An 18,406-nucleotide genomic window follows, 5' to 3' on the forward strand; every position below is an offset into this window, starting at 1 on the left:
CGACTATGCGGGTATGCTGGCCATCACGTTCAGCTTCCCCGTGACGGCGGCCAAGGTGGTGGCTGAGGGCCGGAGGCTTTTGGTGGGCTGGGTGTCGGCGCAGGTTAAGCTGCTCGAGCCCCAGCCTCTTAGGTGTTACCGATGTCAGACTGGACATCACGTCGGGGCAAGGTGCACCTCGGAGGTCGACCGCAGCGCGTTGTGCTTCCGCTGTGGTCAGCCCGGTCATAAAATCTGCTCGTGCATCGCCGACAAGCCGCACTGCTTAGCCTGTGCGGCGATTGGCAAGCCAGCCGAACACCGGGCGGAGAGTAGAGCCTGCGCCGCTCCCGCCAATACCGGGGGCAAACGCCGGCCCACGGCCTCCACTGCCGCTTCCGCCGCGGCTCCCGCTAGCGCTGCCGCTGCTACTTCTGGAGAGAGCGCAATGGAATGCCAATGGCCCCATTGCGCCTTCTCCAAACGAACATCAACCACTGCGCCAGAGCTCAGGATCTCTTGCTCCAGAGCATGGCGCGGTGGTCGATAACTATCGCCGTGGTCTCCGAGCCGTACTTTGTCCCGCCCAGGAATGACTGGGTGGAGGACCTGAAAGCGGCTCGGTGGCCATCATCGCGTCGGCCGCCGCCGGTACCCCTGACCCACGAGAGGGGTGAAGAGGGGCCAGGGTTGTGTCGCAGCCCAGTTCGGAGGGATAGTCGTAGTGGGGTGCTACTTCTCTCCGAGCCGAACTCTCGCCGAATTCCACAACTCCCTCAGGGAGTTGAGTGACGTCGTCGTCGAGTACGGTTCGCTTCCCGTCGTCGTGCTGGGGGACTTCAACCCCACCAGCCAGGCTTGGGGTTCCCGGTACACAGATGTATGGGGGCGAATGGTTGAGGACTGGGCCTTGGAGGTTGGCCTGGACGTCCTCAACCGGGGTTCCGTCGCCACGTGTGTGCGGATGCGGGGTGAGTCCGTGGTGGACATTTCGTTTGCCAGCCCCGCATTGTCGCAGCGTGTTGTCGACTGGCGAGTAATGGAGGAGGTGGAGACGCTATCGGACCACCGGTATATCCGGTTCGACGTCTCCACCGATCCCTCGAGCGCGCCAGTCCGACGGGCCCCAAGTGGTCCACGTTGGGCGTTGAGACAGCTGGACAGGGAGCTCCTCCTGGAAGCCTCCATCGTCCAGTCCTGGGTGCAAGCACCGGTCAGGCCGGACGATGTGAATAACGAGGCCGACTGGTTCCGGGAGGCTATGTCCGCTGTCTGCGACTCGGCAATGCCCCAAGTCCGCCGAAGCCAAGCGCGGCGCAAGGTGTACTGGTGGTCGCGGGAGCTGGCATCGCTCCAGGCGGCATGCTATGCCGCGCGACGCCGGTACACCAGGTACCGCCAAATCCGCATCCGGCCTGTGGATGCGGTGGCTCGAGGCGGAGCTATACCAGGGGTACAGAGACGCAAAGACGCTCTCTCGGGCGCGATTCTAGAGTCTAAGAATCGCGCCCACCAGGAGTTGCTGGAGTCTCTTGACGCAGACCCGTGGGGACGTCCTTACAAAATGGTGCGGAGCAAGATCCGCATCTGGGCGCCCCCACTGACGCAGAGTCTCCGGCAGGAACTGGTCGAGGGCGTCGTTGGCGCTCTGTTCCCTGCGCGAGGGGAGCACGCTCCTCCGCCCATGGCTCCGCCTTCAGCGGCGCCCGGCATGGACCACGACGACGACGTCACTGTTCCCGCGGTGACCGGGGTAGACTTGAGGGTGGCGGTGACCAAGATGAAGGCCAAGAACACCGCCCCAGGGCCCGACGGCTTGCCTGGAAAAGCCTGGGTCCTGGCCTTGGGGGCTCTCGGGCCTCGACTTCAGAGGTTCCTCGCGGCATGTTTGGAGAGGGGCCAGTTTCCACTTCGTTGGAAGACGGGGAAACTGGTCCTCATCGCGAAGCATGGGCGCCCCGCGGACAGTCAGTCCGCATACCGGCCCATCGTCTTGCTCGACGAGGTGGGCAAGCTCTTCGAAAGAGTTATTTCAGACCGCCTCGTTGGGCACCTGACGAGGGTTGGGCCGGATCTTGCGGACAGCCAATTTGGCTTCCGCAGAGGGCGCTCTATTGTGGATGCCATCATGCGCGTGAGGTCTCTCGCGACGGGGGATGCTGTTTCTCGGGGTAGGGTCGTCTTGGCGGTGTCGCTTGACATCGCCAATGCCTTTAATACCCTGCCCTGGAGTTGTATCAGGGAGGCACTCCGGTATCACCGGGTGCCGGCCTACCTCCGTCGCGTTGTCGGGGCCTACTTGACGGATAGGGCCGTCATTTACCCCGGTCGCCAAGGGGAATGGATCAGGCGAGAGATGTCGTGCGGTGTTCCACAGGGTTCGGTTCTGGGGCCGCTCTTGTGGAACATCGGATACGACTGGGTGCTGCGCACCGACCTCCCGAGCGGCTTCAGCGTGGTATGCTACGCTGACGACACGCTAGTTTTGGCTCACGGGGGGTCGCATCAGGCGGCGGTCGACGCGGCTACAATTGGGGTTGCGACAGTCGTTGAGAGAATCCGGCAACTGGGACTCGAGGTGGCGCTGCACAAATCCGAAGCCATGTGCTTTCATGGCCGGGGGAACGCGCCACCTCCGGGTCTCCAGATCACGGCAGGGGTTCACATCGGCGTCGGGTCGACGATGAAGTACCTGGGACTCGTTCTCGACAGCCGGTGGAACTTCAAGGAGCACATCCGCCTTTTGGCTCCCAGGTTGGTAAAATTCACCTGCATAATGCGGCGTCTTTTGCCAAACTTGGGGGGGCCGAATGCTCCCTGCCGGCGGCTCTACGCAGGAGTCGTGCGGTCCATGGCCCTGTACGGTGCCCCCGTATGGTCCGCAGCTGTGGCGCGGCGGCAAGGCCGCTTTCTGAACGCGCCACAAAGAGCGATGGCCATACGGCTGATACGGGGATACCGCACGATCTCCTGTGAGGCGGCGGGCCTCCTTGCCGGACTACCGCCATGGGGTCTCGAGGCGAAGGTCTTGCGTCACTGTATGTGTGGCGCGGGGAGGCGAAGAGCCGGGACGTAGCTCCGCTACCGCGACAAATTTCCGCGCGGCGGACGGAGCTCCGGCAGAACCTCATGGCGGAATGGCGACAACGACTGTCGCAACCCTTGGCTGGGCACGCCACGATAGCGGCGGTAAGTCCCCTCTTCGAGGTGTGGCTGACGAGACGTCACGGCGTCCTCTCATTCCGGACGACGCAGGTGCTGACCGGTCACGTCTGCTTCGGCAGGTACCTGTATCGGATCCGGGTGGAGGATACGCCCGCGTGTTTTTACTGTGCGGATCGGCCGGAGGACACGGTGGAGCATACGGTGGAGGTGTGCCCAGCTTGGGCTGAGCACCGCCGTGTTCTCACAACGGCCATCGGTAGCGGAGACCTCTCGCGTCGGGGCCTGGTAGAAGCCATGCTCCGGGGCGAGAGAGTGGGACGCAGTCACCTCCTTCTGCGAGGACGTGATGCTTGCAAAGGAGGTGGCGGAACGGATACGGCGCCAAAGCGCCCAACGTCCCATCCGCCACGGCAGACGCACAAGACGCGGGCGTCGAACGACTGCTGAGGATCGTCGGCCTCCGTAGGCGCGGACCGTCGGGTGACGAGCATTGGGTAGCTCGTCGCCCGAAACACCCCAACGGCCACGTGTGTACGGCGCGTAGTGTTCCACGCGCGCCTCGAAGAGCAGTGTCAGTGTAATTTGCGGGCCACTTTAGGGCCGGTGCCTGCCTAGGTCTCAATGCCACCGGATCTTGGACCTAGGCACATAGGCAAAGGATGGGAACACCGTAGGTTTTTAGTCAGTAAAAGTCTGACACGCCCTCCCGCCCATCCCAAGGCGGGAGATAGTCAACTGACGATTTACCTACGTAAAAAAAAAAAACAAAAAAAAGATCTCCAAACAAAATGTTGTATTTATAATACTATTAAGATGCCGAACCGAATCATGTTTTATTTGATAAATAATGGAACGATCATAACAAGCTACAGTATCTGTCTCAATTTACTTGATAACGAGTGAATCTTTATTCTTAAATGAGGGTGCCTTAGTTGATACAGATCAGCTTCTAGATAACTGTTGTAATTTTATATTGTCTTTTATGTTTAAATTTATAAGTTCGTTTAATTTCTTTGCACGTGGAATAGAAAGATCCCTAGGTCTTTAGTTAAATCTTATAACAGAAAACGTTCAGTATTGTAACTGTTTCTAGAATGGTCTAGCAACAAAACTGTTGGCTCAGCCTCAGCCACGACTGTGTACTCTACTCGACCTCCTGTGGACGTTCCTTGACGAAGCAGCCCTATGCGACGTCTTCGAGCATTGTATGGTCAGAGAGTGTCTGCTCTTCGATCTTGTATCACCGGTAATTAAAAAATATATTTATTTATTTATTTATTAAGTTACGCTAACACAAACGCAAATTTAATGGAGGTAGGTCTCTCATATGTGAGAGTCCGCTTGGGTAGATACCTCCGCAATGTCTTTTTCTACCGCCAAGCAGCAGTGTGTAGTCACAGTTGAGTTCCGGTTTGAAGGTGTTGGATTGTTTTTTTACTGTTTAATAGCGATCGTATCGCTTACCATCAAGCGAACGGCAAGCTCATCTCGTCATTCACGAGCAATAGACACATTAATATCTTTATACCAACGCATCTGCACAACATATCTGTGTCTCTATAGAAACATAGATCATGTTTCTATAGAGACGAAGATATATTTTGATGGAGAAACGGTAAGGAAGAAAGATGTTTTAATTTTGTTAACGCCCTTTTTAAAATCTCAGGCTCGTGGGTAATTCCTGCAATATGCTTAAAAAGTATATACTATCAAGCCACTCCTAAGATCTATTTAGGGTAGAATATTCGTGAAATTCTAGGACATGCACTTCAATCAGCAACAGGAGGGAGTGTACGTGTTGTGTGGTCTGATGCAGCATCGGGAGACGAGGCACCATCTCGTCAAATATGTGTTCTTCAATAAGATCTCGTGAGTATCAATAAAAACCTAACATAAAACGTCACAAGAAAGCAAAATTCGCTATTTCGTTTACTTGGTCAACATAATTATTCTAGTTTTTTTTAGTTTTAAAACCAAACTACTGAAGCGATTTTAAAAAAAAAATTATGGGACCAATCTGAAAGTATATTCTTTCGAATGAAGAAACAATTTTCTAAATCGGTTCATAAATGAGCGAGTTCTGAGGTAACAAAGATTTAAAAAAAAAACATTACCGTCGAATTGAAAACCTCCTGCTTTTTTTGAACTCGATTAAAAACTAAACGAGATGTTTCCCGTAGCTACGTAAAAGGTGTAAAAGTCACACTCTGTAAACTTCCGAAATGAAAAGTAAAGTATGCCGAATGAAGTTCATATTATAATTAACATTATCTATTTTAAATGTTAGTTTCCAGGTTGATTTGTTTTTGTTTTACAAAAACTGCCTAAATCTTTTCGTAGTTTCATATCACTTCATGACAATTTTTATTGATATATCTTAAATGGCTTAGCTGCCAAATATTACAGTTACTTCCACATGCATTATAATAATGGATGGGTACTTAATATTAGCATTTTAAGAAATCCAAATCCAATTCATCCAATATTGTTACAGATTTGATAATTTCTTAAACATCAAATGCCCTGATGACGCAGTGTTGAGAACAGTAATACGCAAGCCTTGGTGGCAGCGGCCCACAGCCGTACAGGGAGAAACTGACCCTAGGATTATAGGTATGCTATGAAACCTGCTATTAGAGTACCTAGTATGAAAATGGAATCATCTAAACTCTATTCTTGTCAATCATTCTAGTTTAGCAACTGTCTAAAAAGGAAAAAATGAATAAGATTTTTTAACTTCTTTATTTTCATCGTTCTTCGTAACTCACAATGTAATACCAATATTAATACGCTAACCCCCTTATTCATAGACGTTATTTATCTAAGAACGGAGCATTGCTGTGATAAGAAGTCTGTTTCTCAGTGCTGACGGCATGTACTTTCTTTCGCAGTACGTAGACATAGGCCGTTGTGATTGGCTAATATTGAGATACAACTTGAATCTAATTGGCTGTTAGATAAACAAAGCTGAACAAATAGTAAACTGTCAGATAAACAAAGCTGAGAAACAGACTTATTATCATAGCAATAATCCGTCCTTAGATAAATAACGTCTATGAATAAAGGGGTAAATCTTTATACGCTAATCCGTTATGGTCAAATAATAACAGATTTATAATTAAAACCATCAGCTAATTAAACATGAATTTAAACCGTGTGTCTTAATTTTACTAAGTACTTATTTGACTAATTTCAGAAATGGCTGAGAAGGGCGTCATAAAATATTCTCCGTTTGCACCGACAGGCACAGGTATTAACATCCTTATTCACAAACGATACTAGAATGAGAATGCATAACGTGCTTGAACGCATAGTGTTGGAAAATTCGTAGTTTACTTAGACCTTGATCAGCTTTGTTAATCTGATCGCTAACTGAAGTAGAGCTGTATTTCAATACAAACAATCACAGCGCCTTTTAGGCTGCGTACTGTATCCTATACATACAAGGATGTCATTTAAATACTGAAAAACAGACTTAAGCTCTGGTTCCCTAGAATAGCGGTGCCAAAATATGACGGACGCAATATTTGGACGCAAAAAGACGGCCGTTTTTACGGTGACAAGACGTGGAAAGTTCCAATACCGTTACGGCCACCAAGTCGTATCTGATACAGGGGAAAAAAGGACGACTTTGATATAGCATTAATAATTTACTTAGAGTATGAACTATCATCCGAAGAGGAATATAGTCGTTTGGAGAAAGATGATTTAATCAAAGCTGTTATAGGAGGTGTATTTGAGATTTTAGTACGCCGCGCCGCCGTCTACAAAGCAATGATGAGAAATTCAGACAATACTTTCGCCTAACACCAGTAATATTTGATTACGTAATTAACCACATAAAAGATGATTTGAGTTACAAACCATACAAGAATGGCTCCACCGCTATCGAGAAAAACGTTCAAGACCTATTCGTCACCGACAAGACGGTCGTCATGCAAATGGCGGTACCGCTTTTTGACGTTACGGTGTTAAATACCGCTCTCTTGGAAACCATGATATTTGATTTTATATAAACAACGTTCTAGTGACGTCATTCACTGCTGTATTACTGCCGCTTAATGACGGTACCGCTGTTCTAGGAAACCAGAGCTTTATTGTCATAGCGGCGTACTTACCTAAGTAACATTTGTGAATACACCCCTAAGTTGTGACACTTGAAAATAAATTTAACATCCCAAAACACATTTTATTTACATTCTGAGCAATTTTTATTGAAATAGATTTTGTCGCCGTATGTAAATGTGAAATTCAGTGTAATAAAATTATTGGGCGCATTTATAAATACGTGCTTTGAAGGTGTAACTCTGATTTTCGTAAATCTCTACGACTTATAACTATATTTAAAACTATAGTTAGATGCCTAAAAGTCTTTATACGTTATACTTTAATACGTTATAGACAAAATATCAAAACTATTGCCGCCTCCTCAAGACGATGCTACAACGGAGTCTCAGTACAAAGAGGACTGCAATAAAATCACCAAGGCCATAGCTCCTTTAGAACAAGTTCAGGTGAGCTGACGTATAACTGAAGGTTTCGTTTGGAAAGGTTTTTTAATTCGTGGAAATCCCTTTATCTTCGGATTTCTATCGGACTCATCGATTTAAGCCGTCTAACCTGCTACACTCTGTCTCTTATGTCGAAGACCGTAGATTATGATTTTGCATGCAACTGCAACTGAGGGTACCCGAAATTATACTTGGGTGGGTTCGGGTAATTTTAAGGTTGAGTTCATGTAAATCCAGCTCTGTGGACCTATATCCGCGAACTGTCTCTGTGAGACCGACATAGATCTGTGTCTCCCACAAATCGAATTGCATGAACAAAGTTCAATATACGGCTTATTTTGATACGCAATGACAATATCTAACGTCAGATCAATGGTAAGAGTAATCAAAATCAGCCAATCAAAATCAGTTATTTTAAGCACGACAAAATACTTTATTCTGATTGGTCTATTTTCACTGTCAACTCTAAGATAGCAGTAAGGATCGGAAATTAAAATCAGCTATTATTCGCCTAAAAATGCTCAATTTACATTATGATGATATTTTTCTGACAGCTAGAGTTCCTACTTATCCTATTGGACAATACGGACGGGACTAACATGGTGCCTTCAACGCGTAAGATCTTTCTGGAAAAGTTCAGAAGATACATCATGGACAATTGTATCCTTGACATGGTATTGCTTTTCATTCATTTTGTTTTTCAATTGAATTTATAGAGGCTCTTAAATCTGCCTGTTGGAGAATGGAGTGGACTATTTTCAAAATGATTCTCATGGTTTCGGAACCAATTGACACTATCCGGTTTCCAGTTTTATTTATAAATGAACTAGCGACCCGCCCCGGCTTCGCACGGGTGCAATGCTGATACTAAATACACTACAGAAAACCTGTGAACGTTGTAAATAAAAACAGGCTCTGGCTTCGCACGGGTATAACATAACAAAATAAGAGTATTTATCCACTATTTAATGGATGTTATTATTATACATATAAACCTTCCTCTTGAATCACTCTATCTATTAAAAAAAAAACCGCATCAAAATCCGGTGCGTAGTTTTAAAGATTTAAGCATACATAGGGACAAAGAAAGCTACTTTGTTTTGTACTATGTAGTGATGATGCATGAAATGGATCCTATTTCTTTCCTAAATTTTTATAAGTTATTTATTTCTAGATTTTTGATTCGTTCACGTTTAGTAGAAATTCTTAAAAGCATAAACATGCAAACCAAATTGTACTTTCAAGTTACAAAATTTCCATATTACTACTAGTCGTATCAAGAATACAGCAAAGTTACAAAACTTGCAGTTCCAAATCAAGAAGCCGTCAAAAGTTATGTTTGGTATGAAATACGTATTTCAGAGGTTGTTCAACATATCTCGAAACTCGCCGGCGATATCTTGGTGCTGTCATGCGCGTCTCCTCACAGCGGTCTTGAAATTATGGAGCGAAAATCCTATCGGCCACTCGTGAGTTAAAAATATGGAAATTTTAAGGTTTGGGCAAAGTAAGGCACTGTATTTGGCATTTGTAATCTTTAAGTGATAGTTATCTCATTTGTGTAGAAACCTCAGTTCGAGGGTATTAAAATCTTTCGCTAACATTTTTAATACGTAATTGTAATCGTAATTCTTAGTATATCTAATTTAACAGTCCGATTTTGTTCGTACTCTTTTTCTAAAAATAATAAAAAAACATATTCTCGGTTGGGATTATCTAAAAGTATGATTATTTGCGCTGACATTTTTAATACGCATTTGTAATAATACTTAACTGTATCTAATTTAACAATCCTATTTATTAGTACTATTTTTCTAAAAATAATAAAAACACATATTCTGGGTTGGGATTATCATTGCCTAGCTCAAAGTTGGCAGTACTCGCCGTAGCATCCAAATTACATTCGTTTGTAAAATTTGATTGCGCAGAACCCCGAAGTAATAACACGTACGCATTGCTATTCCAGGCAACTGCCGCCTCATGTGCCGGCAAGGACCTTTATTGACGGCGAACTGGACTTTTACAACGTCGATCGTCTGGGCGGAGTCCTGCCTTTTCTAGTCAGGACTCTAAGGTGATTTGGATCTTATCTAAGTCGTGTTTGAGTTCTTTTTCAATTGATACATCTTACAATAGAGCTATGTTTGCAGACAGGACCTCATCAGCGTGCTTGGAGAAGATAATCCTTTCATACAAAGCTTCGAGCCGAATTATAACAGGGGCTGGGGGCATTGACACTGGTAAATTCGTGTTAACGTGAGACCTTTGTAGTATTAAAGTTGGCTTTGTGTTATTTTTAATTGTTTTGGAACTTTTTGTTGATGCATGATTTTATTTTTACGTTTAAAATTATAAATTAGTTTTGTTTGTAAATATTAATGCATATGTAAAAAGTATGCGAGTAATGAGTCTACCAATAAGGTATTTAAATTAACTTTGATTTAAGTAATAAATTACCATAATATGTATCGGTAAGCGCATTAGATCATTAAGCGCGTTTACCTGCGAAAAAGGTACACTACTGAATGCAGGCCGCTTTCGAACAAGTCAGTGTAGAAAGAGGCCGGCGTAATTGTGTCGGGTCGGGATCAACATCTCGTCAGGCAACACTAGCTGGACCCCACTCCACTCACCATCAGGTGTAGTCATGGTCACGTACCCATGGTGCCGTACCCGTCTAAAAAGCCTTTGAGGGAGCCATATGTTTAGCAAAGGTCATCCTAGATATGTCGTTCTCTTACATAACGTTAACGTTAACGATTGTTTAAAGGCATCCTGGCTACGGTCTCTATTATACAACCTATTGTTAAAAGTACAAGATAAATAAAATAAAATTTTTGTTAAATCTAAAAAAAAAATTGTAACTTGTAAACTTTTTGCACGAGATTGATATTTTCGCACGTGAATCTATTTCAAAGCTCACACCAATTATAGATGAACGTGCTGAATGGGGATTCCGTTGATTGAGCCTCGGAACCAATCACGAATGGATTTGCTGTAGGTGATGAGTTAATAGAGCCAATTACTCGCATGATAGACTTCGTTCTAGACGATATTTTAGCTGCGAATATATTTTTTGAACGCTTTATTGGATGGAGAGATATCATACACAACTTAAGAGTTTAAAAAGTTCGTGTTTACTGTATAAGTCTTTGTGAAGTTTAATAAGATCAAAAGAATGTTTTTATTTTGAAATAACAGATTTCAATAATATTAAAACTTCGCAAAACATATTAAATTACTAGATAGCAAAACTGTTAACTCATATATTCTTAGTCGGAATCGCCGACCAGTTTCTAGTTATTAGATAGGTCACCTTCATGAGCGAGTGCTGAGAGGACGTCGAGTTGCGGAAGCCTCTCGATCACATCAATCTGGCTTCGATTCCGACTAATAATACGTGAGTGAAACCGCGTGAGACTGCCTCAGTAGCGTAGTTGTACTGCATGCGCGGTACGACAGCGATCTGAGGTTCTGGGTTCAAATCCCGGGTCGGGCAAAGTGATATTTGGGTTTTTCTGCTCAGTATCAGCCGGAGTCTGGAATTTGTGCCCGATATGGCGAGAGGCTCGCCCCCTATCACGTCCTGTGACGGAACACACTCCGCGAAAAGTGGGTGCCCTGGTGGCACCTCTGCATACGCCTTCGGGGATAAATGCGTGATAGTGTATGTGTGTGTGAAACCGTGTTGCTATCTAGTAAAAGATTTAAATGTTTGTGTGCGTTGGAGTAAAGGCACCAGTGCCCCATAGACAGCTCACCGGTAAGAACACATCACTCGTGGGCCAGGCACTAGTGATGTATGGTCACACCCCTTTTTATGTCTCTTTTGTCTCTGACTGAAGTAACGTTCGTTTCTTTCAATATATTTTAAGTAAAAACATAATTAAACAATAAGTCGTTAAATGCTTTATTTATAACAACAGTTTGGTATTTGTATCGATTTCGAAGTTGTGTTAAAAATAGACAGTATTTTGTAAGTTTTTAAAAGGTTTTCCAGTTTTAATGGCTAGTAGCAATTACATTTATATTTGCCCTTAAAAGCTTCGTAATAACTAACTTTTTGTAGTTCTTTCGGTTGATAATAATTATTTAGTCATTTACAAAGTAATTCTTTAGTTATGGTTTTATTCTTATTTTGTAAACGATAAAAAACCTGACGTATTATAGTATCATTAAATATACGAAACACATTCAAAGTTATCAGCTCTTCTTGATTTGAATCTCGCGGCAATAAATCTTTTAATACAAAAAGAAGTTCAAGAAATATTAAAATAAACTGCCAGTACCCTTCTGCACCTGATGGTAAATGAAGTAAGGTCTAGGTATTGAATGATAAGAGACCTCCTGCCATTATACACAATTATGCTAGTCTGTTTGAAAATACGCATTGATCCCGGAACGCGACATACTTATGTGATCCACATATAGCTGATTTTACTCTATGTGTGCGGTCACTACATCGCGGGTACAAACCTCCTATCAAATATTACTTTAAGAATTTTCTAGCTAAGCTAATTATATCCAGGTGTAAGTGATATGACTGCTGGCTCCCCGGGACTGGCAACCCTGCCCCAAGTGATATCCTCCATGGCACGCTTCATGCACCCACCAATGCCTCCTATGCCAAACAGGTATGTGATTAAAAACAATAGGGGACCGGCCTATGCTTGATTTTGTACATTATTCTATATTTAATGGTTAATAATACGAAAAAGAAGCACTCCTGCGAAAACTACATAAAAATCGGTTAAAAAATGAGCGAGTAATTCATATTTAAAATATTTAACGTGTCGAAGTGGGCGCGATGTGGGGATATCGCTTCATCTCTTTCTTTCGCACGCGTCGTAATTCCCGATGACGTCACGTGTGGGTATTTCGTCTCTTTTCTGTTTCTCGTTAATTACCCCTTCTACCGAAATTCAAAGACTTATAACTTGTTGATTTTTTACCGGATTTTAATAATTCCTTCTGTGTTATAATTTATATTATGTAAATATTTGATAATAGTAAAGAACAAAAATGAGTCCGGTACCCTATTCTAAAGTAACGTTTTCACTATAAACCCCTGATGTTAAATATTATTAGTAAGAACAGCACAAGAGCTGAAAATTGGTGAAGAAGTAGCTTAGAACCAGGAGACGGACATAGGATACTTTTTATCCCCTTAAAGACGTGGTATAAGAAAGCAAAATTTGGTATGGAGATAGTATAAGACCCTGGGAAGATTATAGGCTACTATCCCGGATAAATATATAGTGAGACTTTTATCCCGGAAAACTCCTTCACGCGGGCGAAGCCGCGAGCAAAAGCTAGTTTAAGATAAGACTTCATGTTTGTTTACATTCGAAATCATTCTTGTAAATAAGTATGTACAGTAATTTAATAATCATAGTTATTTTCGTTTTATATGTTTGAAAAGTTTGTTGCGTCAATATTGACGTGGTCATTAAATAAATTGTATTTCACTCTCTATCTGGTCATAATATCGAAGCGTTTAATTCATCAGCTAAATCATCAAAATCCAATCAAAATTGTACAAAACAAGACCCAATACAAATACCAAGCCCCGCAGAGTAATTTGGAAGTGCTCTCTGTTAACTACGTCTCAAGCAAATTCATTACGAAGCTTTGATTGTTTAGTCGTCTGGTAAATTGCTTCTGTCTGCTATTTGTCTAGCTAAAAAATACCGGTTAAGTTGGGCTGGGATTTGCTCATTGAAGATTTTATAAAACAGCACTTTGTGTTCGTTGTTAGTTTTTAAGATAACATATTGTGTGGATACGTTATACTCTTATCAGTGTCAAGAAAATAGTCTGTAAATGTCGGAAAGGCAGTCAGACAGGCAAATAATAATAATATATAATAATATCAGCCCTGTATTATATACTTTGCCCACTGCTGAGCACGGGCCTCCTCTACTACTGAGAGGGATTAGGCCTTAGTCCACCACGCTGGCCTAGTGCGTATCAAAAAAATAAAAATGCTTTATTCATCACGTAGGCGAACATGGTTGCACTTATGATAAGTCAAGGTACATGAGAATATTTAATTAATACTTAATTAAATTAGCTTATATTAAAAAAGACAATTTATATTGAAAATAAAATAAATGAAAAATATACTTAGTAAACAAAGAAGCCAGCTCGGGCTGGCAGGGAAGAAGAAGAAGATTGGTAGATTTCACACACCTTCGAAATTCCTATAGAGAACTTCTCAGATATGCAGGTTTCCTCACGATGTTTTTCTTCACCGTTAAAGCGAACGATAAATTCACAAAGAATACACACATGATTTTAGAAAAGTCAGAGGTGTGTGCCCTTGGGATTTGAATCTGCGGACATTCGTCTTGGCAGTCCGTTCCACACCCAACTAGGCTATCGCCGCTTATGACAGACAGACAAATTGACAGACAAATATATGATATAATTATTTTTTTGGATATCAGACCCTGTTGTCTAAACTGAGGGATTCTTGCGAATGAGATACTCGAATTCCCTGGCGTAGCGACTGCAGGGGCGTGGAGGAAAGTTGGGAGGGGATAGCTGGGAAAGTAGTGTGGGGGAAGGATCTTAGGATGGGGGAAAGCCAAGAAATGTTCGCGAGCTCTCATATACCTCAATATGTAGTTACAACCATGAGGTATACACACAGAACTGTATGCCTAGATCCGCGGCAAATGAGCGCATAAGAATTTCCTCGGGGAGGGAGACGATATAGGTTACATAACTAATACAATTTCGTTAATGAACTTTATAAACGGATTCCTGAATAACTTGTATTGGAACTTAATTTTGAAGCTGTAGAGGAGTCTCAATAGAAAAACAAATGGAAAAAAATATTTTTGTAAATTTTATCGAATATTTATTCTACGTTCAATCCTATTTTGCTGTGAATATATGTACAGCGTGTAGATGTATCTCCTAAAATACCTTTCTAAATCACATTTCTTTCATAACCTACTACTCTTTACCGTTTTTGTGTAACCTTTTATATTTACCCTACAGCAGAACTACAGGCGAGACTGCCTTAGCGATGAAAGGCACGCGGTCCATGATGCCCGGAGCTGGTGCTATTGACGTCAGATCAGCTCACCTCAGGCTGGTCGACGGTCTACTGGCCCTGTACCATGGAGCTGCGATCAAACACGCTGAAAAGGTTCTCGAAACTATTACTTCCCCTTGGATTCAACGTTCACATTCATTTGTTCGTTCACATTCGTTCACGTTCATCACAACGGTCTTTTATTGACATTATCCGAGGATTTTACTTAAATTCAAGGGCATTAAAGTCACTTTGACATAGAGTAGAAAAAAATACGTGGTTGTGTTTGGAACTCCATCTACGTGAAATTATTTTCTCAAAATGAGTCCAATAGGAACCATGGTGCTATTGAGGTAAAAGAGTAGCAAATCTCACCTGATGGTAAGAAATCAAATATGTATTGCCTATTATAATTCCCCACAAAGGAATTATAGATAACATAGTTATAAAGCGACGCGCAAACGCTGACTTTGCCAATGAAAACTATGAACTAGCACACATAGTGGAGTTGTGTACGCAACTCCAATAAAAACAACCGGTATCGAAGCAAGACTCACTTATTCCTATAAATGAATATAGATTGAATTATTAGGTCTTTGAATTACTAGATAGTCTAGTAATTCAAACACTGAATGAGATAAATATTTTTGTTAATTTCTTCTCATCAGCTGTGCGAGTTGCGAGACAATCAACTCGACATGGCGGATTGTCTGCACGATATAGATTATAGAATATACACTATAACTGCTGAATTACATAATGGACCAGGTAAGTCCAAAGTCTAACAAAGTCCTTATAATCTGTCTGTCTGTATGTGATCGATTTTCTCAAAACACACAGAAGGGATTTTTGTACGGTTTTTACTGAGAGAAAGTGCAATTCTTGAGGAAGGTTTAGGTTAATAGTACCTTATGGTTGTATGTATATTGACTGAAACTGAAGGACGTCACGGCGTTGTAAAAAATGTCATGGGTTGGGATTTACACGGGAAAATCTTTGTAACACACAGATTTCCACGCGGGTGAAACCGCGGGCACAGCTAGTGATTGCGTAACTCTATATGCATATTGTAGAACTGTTATTTATTTATTAACACTTTGTACACATGGTATGGCGGATTTAATGTCATGGGTACTTTCTCCCAGTCAGACTTAGGGTAGTGTAGAAAGAATGGAAGCAAGTGCATAATAAAAAGAAAAACACATGCAGTCTTACTTAATAAATTGTTTTAGCGTTAGGAGGTGCTTAAGATTTGCTTAAATAGCTGTCAACAAAATCCCCGCTTTCCTAGTTTAAACCTTATTAAGAGGCAAGATGGCGGGTTTTGATTTACAGCTGATCGAGTAAAATTGTGTTTTAACTAAGCATAGCTTTGCGAAATTTTCATAAATAAGATTGATTTTTATCTAATTTAAATTCAAAATAAATGTTATTTATAACAATTAATGTTTTAAAATGTCTCGGTACATCGATTTCAGGTGCAAATGGCGAACTAACAGAACAAGATAAAATAAAGAAACAACTAATGGAGAAGATGTTGGAGGAGTTGGAAAGATCCAAGAGTGTTTACGAGGTTTTCGATTTACTTAATTCTAGTGATATGGGATAATTCTGTGTAATGTGTATGCGTTTTCAAGCAGGCCGACATAATTGTGTAGACTGGCGAGGGGTAATCATTGCTCGTATGGGGCGAATAATGTATCAAATAGGAGAACATCACCCCCCCCCCCTTAAGGGAGGGCCCTTCGCCTCATACCACATGTGAACCAAACGATTGTAACTTGGTTACAAAGAGAACCACAGTAAATATTATATATGAAATGATTAGGACAAAATACCGTTTCTAGTCAGGCGACATTCTATCTGGACTTAATTCTACTTACCGTCAGGTGCATTAGGATCATTTACCCATATAAAAAAAGCGTATAAAAAAAGCGTAGTACTTACATAACATTAACTTAATAGTGACAATAAACATCACGTATAATATGCTTTTACAAAAAAAAATTATCGTAACTAAAGTATCAAAATTACAGGAGAAGTTAGAAATGGGTGCATTACAAATGGGCTGGGTGATCGGTGCGATATGGACAAAGCAAAGGCAGCTGGAGCTAGCCAAGCATTTCTCCGGTACGCTGCATTCCCTGAGGATGTCGTCGGACCCGGATTACATAGCTCATGAGCAGGTATTTATGACTACATTCTCGGTTATTTTAGTGATAGAAGGTAGACTTTTATCATTGAAGCTGTCTTTTGCCTATATTATAATATGATCTATAATAGTCTACTCTGTAATCGTTATGATTATTTTTGTAGGGAACGGTAATCCTTGGGATTTGAAATATGCTAAAACATTAAATGGGTCCACTGTACAGCAAATATTTTAATTCATTTAAATTACATAATGTTAACAACGGGCTATTTCAATAAACGATTCTAAACCTTTTCATCGGATCTATGAAAAAAAAATTACTTAATTAGTAACTTGGAAAATACCCAATCGATTCCTAAAAAATATTTCTCTGATAGACTAAGGTATTCCTAGAAAATCATGCGCCAGTTTTATCTTTATTGCTAACTGTTATTTTTAAGAGAGTTTTTTCTCTAAAATGTAAACTAGATCTAAGTTCGTTATTAACGTTACTTGAATTGTAGTAATCTGCTTTTGTATAGGGTGCGAGCAAAGAAATTTTACCAGGGAAGAGCTCCCTGTTGGGGGGCACAAGTTATGCGTCACTTCAACTGGAGTACACCTCAAGTTCTGATCAAAGGTTGGATATTAAACTTCGATGATGATATTGACTTTATTCTGCTTTCAAACTGTAACGTCTTTACTTATCTTCTACCCGTTACTATTCCTTTCTAAAATCGACACGATCATTGAACTCCGATGATAATATTGAATTTACTCTGCTTTGAAGCTGATTAGCCTTGATTCATCTTCTGCTTGTCACTCTCTCTCTCATATTGAATGATTAAATTACCTTTTAAATAAAAATAAATCGGAAAAGTTATTTTTATAAACCCTCAGTTATAATATTTAAACATCTGAAATACGATAAAACATTTAATTTCGTCTTCTTTTTTGTTCATTCTTTTTACAGTCCTCAGAGTCCCATTTCAAGAGCAACGACACCACGTATCGGATCAAATGCTCAAATGGAATCGAGCCGTAAGTATTTCTAATCTTCTTTACACAATAATCTATCCAAGCCCCTTTCTTCCATCATTGCAAACTTCTTATCTCATTCTGGTTGCTTCTAGAGTTTAGTAATTATTAAGTATACCAGGAACTGCTGTTTCTATGAGAAAAAAAAATGACATCGGAATTTCTCATTACGAAGATCAGCTTACCCCAAATAAATCATGAATTATATACAAGCTTATTTAAGTATAGTGCTCCAAATACTTCTCTGGTTAACTCTTCAGTTATGGTTTCAATTAATCAAAGACTATTAACAGATTACGCGAGCGAGTTCACGGAGCCGCTGTTCGCGTTCGTGCCGGAGTACCACGTTGATGCGATGCTCGAACTGTGCAACACGCTGCGACTGTACATGCATCCGACTGTACCAGTTCAGCAGATACCAGGTTACTTCATAATCTTAAGATGTAGCTGACAACTTCCTGAAACTCGCTGGAACATTTTTTAGACGGCATCCATCTACAAACTGTAATACTTAATGGTAGTCTAAAACTAGAACTA

At 42.0% G+C, this 18,406-nt stretch overlaps 1 protein-coding gene and 1 pseudogene across 1 annotated transcript in view; both read left to right on the forward strand.

Annotated features, from left to right (window-relative positions):
* LOC115440647 (polypeptide N-acetylgalactosaminyltransferase 2) overlaps positions 1 to 18,406 on the forward strand; it is a 148,387-nt gene that overhangs the window by 102,796 nt on the left and 27,185 nt on the right. The gene's annotated exons all lie outside the window — the stretch shown is intronic.
* LOC119190397 overlaps positions 1 to 18,406 on the forward strand; it is a 35,961-nt pseudogene that overhangs the window by 5,442 nt on the left and 12,113 nt on the right.

Source organism: Manduca sexta, chromosome 24, assembly GCF_014839805.1.
Source record: "Manduca sexta isolate Smith_Timp_Sample1 chromosome 24, JHU_Msex_v1.0, whole genome shotgun sequence".
Taxonomy (NCBI): Eukaryota; Metazoa; Arthropoda; class Insecta; order Lepidoptera; family Sphingidae; genus Manduca; species Manduca sexta.